We start from the raw sequence: 4,113 nt of genomic DNA on the forward strand, positions 1-4,113 counted from the left end.
TTAACAATAGAAATACTGATTCAATCCTGAACCACCGCATCCTGCGATATCTGATCGTTGCTTCTTCAATACTGACCTGCAATGTCCTGCTCCAAAGGCAAATTGTAGAAGATCATAACACCGGCGAACTTAGTGCGCTCGAATAGGACAACTACACCCCATCATAGAAGAAATCTCCACCACGCTCGCAAATACCAAGTCTCATTACTCCACCAGCTCACATCTGACCATTCTTAGCCCGATTGCCTTTCCCTACCGGGAATAAAATACTGAATCTCTAGATTATGTACTAAGGAAACTTCCCCTCAAGTCATTCGCTGCCCCGACACGTGAGCAAACATCTTACCATCATATCACTACTGCAGAACAATCGTTCACAAGCATCATGGCAACTTGTGCCTAGCCTCAGAGCCCTTCGAAGTACCGCTACTGGGCTGAAACAATAAAATATTCCCCCATAAGGCGACGACAATAATCTGATCAGCTATACCGGGAGAATCATCCCGTATCACATCTGTAGTACCATCATGACTCTTCAATTATCGATTTATTACAAGCGCTTTGCATCGCGTAAGATTGAGTAGGAATGAATTAAAGGCATACGCCTCCAGGGATCAAATCACACGATAAGGAATCAAGAAGGGAAGTACTCCTAACAGTCCTGCAGCCTCTCGAGGATAAGTACAGACGTCTCCGTACCGATCCGCGAGACTCTACTAGACTTGCTCATGACTCGTGAGACCCTAGGAACCTAGTGCTCTGATACCATGTTATCACGACCCAAAATACACTAAGGGTCGTAGTGGCGCCGGACACTGTTGTCCGGCAAGCTAACTAAATTATCAATTAAATTCTCTTTTAATACCTTTAAAAATCTAGGATTCTTTCTTCCATTTTTCATAAATAAAAAGGTCACTACTTCAATTTGAGTTAAATAACAAATAATTAGTACAAATCTTTCGAAAACCATCCCAGAACCGGGTGTCACAAGTGCATGAGCATCTACTGATAAGGACATAAAATACAATACAACCTCCGTCCGGAATACAATGGACAGAAAGGAAATACAAATTACTAGAGGGGACTTTACTAGCTGCGGGCCGCCTCGCATACTGCAACTCACCTAGTACCCGAATCATCCGTGCTGCTATGCCCATTAGGCCGCTAAAGTAACATATACCTGTGCAACAAAAATGCACAAAAGTGTAGTATGAGTACGTAATCAACGTGTACTCAGTGAGTTTCCCCTCGAAGAGGTAGAGACGAGATGGTCAACCTGGACACTCTCTAGCGGTCCAATAATAATATACTAAATGTGTGAGGAAATTATGGATTCATATAGCATGCTCTAATTCACAAAGTTGCAAAACAGGTAAACACCTTTTAGTAATTAACAAAGGATTTTTAAGATTTACTCTTTATTATCTTATCAATTTATATCAAGCCACGAAAGGCAATTTCACTTTTAAAATTCTCAAGCGACAAATAACATGCGCAAATCACACCGAGGAGACGGTCCGATCCAACAGAAATATAAACTGTGCATTGCCGAGGGTCGAACGGCATGAACCATAGATGCATCTATTACCCCGCTCGCGAATCATCCATGCGACGCGGTCAACATAAAATAAACAATCACCCTGCTCGCGAATCATCCATGCGACGCAGGTACACATAATATACATGCTCAGGTAGCCAACTAGAATTTTATCGGGGAATAATTATCCAAATAAAACCAATTCTCCTTTAACATTTTTTAAGAAATGAGGTTTAATTCTTTTTGAAATTCATTTACTAATTTAATGTGATTTAAGCAATTCAAGCTATCGATGGATTCATAAATAATTCAAGTATAACATGCTTTTGGGTCCTAACTACCCGGACAATAGCATAATAGTAGCTACGCACGGACTCTCGTCACCTCGTGCATACGTAGCCCCCACAATTAGGAGCACATAACCATTTAATTCACCTATGGGGACATTTCCCCCTCACAAGGTTAGAAAGGAGACTCACCTCGCTCCGAAGATCCATGACCGGCAATCCACACCCTTCCGGGGACTCTAATTGATGCGCCATGCTCCAAAACTAGCCAACGGTTACGCAAATCCATTAATATATGCTCCAAAATTCATTACAAACTAATTCATAGCAATTTCTAACTCCGATCGAAAAGTTGACCAAAACGCCCTCAGGCCCACGTGCCCGAAAATCCAAAATTTTTCGAAGATAAAGTTTACCCATGTCTTCTCTAGCTCAAATATATAATTTGCTCCTAATTCCATGCTCAAATTCGTGGTGAAATCCAATTTATAAAAATTTCTAGGTCTTCTTCCAAAACACCAATTTCCCCACAATTCTCATGCCTAATTTTATGATATAATCTTGTATTTAACTTGGAAATGAGTAGGAGTAACTTACCTTAACATAGATGACGAAAATCCCCTCTTGAAGCTCCCCAAAAATTGCCCAAGCCTTGAAGATATGAGAGAAATGAGCTTAAACCCCGATTTAAAACATGCCTTCTGCCTCCAGGCATTTCTGCACCTGCGGACCCTGGGGCGCTTCTGCGGTTCCGCAGGTGCGGTCACCAGGCCGTTTCTGCGGTCCACCCTGGCCTCCCCAGATTCCGCTTCTGCGCTTCCTTTTTTCGCAGGTGCGGTCCCGCATCTGCGGCTCCCTGACCGCATCTGCGGTTCCAACACCCCTCACCAAAATTCGCATCTACGGTCTTCCTGGCCGCTTCTGCGGCCCCTTTTCCGCAGGTGCGGTTATGACAGCAACCAGACCCTTCAGCCTTCTTAAAATTCCATTTTTGATCCGTTAACCACCCGAAATCCACCCGAGGCCCCCTAGGACCCCAACCAATCATACCAACCCATCCCAAAACACATTACGGACTTGCTCGAGGTCTCAAATCATATCAAACAACACTAAGACCATGAATTACACCCCGATTCAAGCTTTATGAACTTTGAACTTTCCAACTTCTACTCTCGATGCTTAAATCAAATCACGTCCGATTGACCTCAAATTTTGCACGCAAGTCATATTCGACATTACGGACCTACTGCAACTTCCGGAATCAGATTCCGACCCCGGTATCAAAAAGTCCACTCCCGGTCAAACTTCTCAAAAACCTTCAAATTTCTATCTTTAGCTAAATGACTCCAAAATGACCTACGGACCTCCGAATTCACTTCCGATTGCGCCCCAGCTCCAGAATCACCATACGGAGCTATTCACAGTCTCGGAATCCCAAACGGATATCAATAACACTGAAATGCACTTCAAGCCAAACTTATGAAATTTCTTCTGAAATGCTAACTTCCACAATAGGCGCCAAAACACTCCCGGGTTATCCAAAACCCAAACTGGGCATACGCCCAAGTCCGAAATCATCATACAAACCTGCTGGAACCTTCAGATCCTGATTCCGAGGTCGTTTACTCAACATTCCAATCCTAGTTCATTCTTTCAACTTTAAGCTTCCGAAATGAGAATTCTCTTTCCAAATCGACTCTGAACTTCCCGAAACTTAATTCTGACCACGCGTACAAGTCATAATACCTGAAATGAAGCTGTTCATGGCCTCCGACTGCTGAACGGAGCACTAGGACTCAAAACGACCGGTCGGGTCGTTACAATATATATATATATATATATATATATATATATATATATATATATATATATATATATATATATAATAAGTAGAAATTGATAGCGACCATAAATTACGTTTACTATGGTTCCACTAGTCAATTGACACCAATCGTTATATTTTGGGATATAATTAGCAATTTAATTATAAAATATAAATAATAAGTAGATATTGATGGTAGTTAATTACATTGTTGCGCTTTATATATAGTTACATTGAACGTCTATATATATGTGTGTATAGTAGCCAACATATAATTTCATTCATTAAGGTCATGCGTATATTGATAGCGACCATATAATAATATTTACTATGGTTCCACTAGTCAATTGACACCAATCGTTATATTTTGGATATAATTAGCAATTTAATTATGAAATATAAATAATAAGTAGATATTGATGCTAGTTAATTACATTGTTGCGCTTTATATATAGTTACATTGAACG

Source organism: Nicotiana attenuata, unplaced genomic scaffold (genome assembly GCF_001879085.1).
Source record: "Nicotiana attenuata strain UT unplaced genomic scaffold, NIATTr2, whole genome shotgun sequence".
Taxonomy (NCBI): domain Eukaryota; kingdom Viridiplantae; phylum Streptophyta; class Magnoliopsida; order Solanales; family Solanaceae; genus Nicotiana; species Nicotiana attenuata.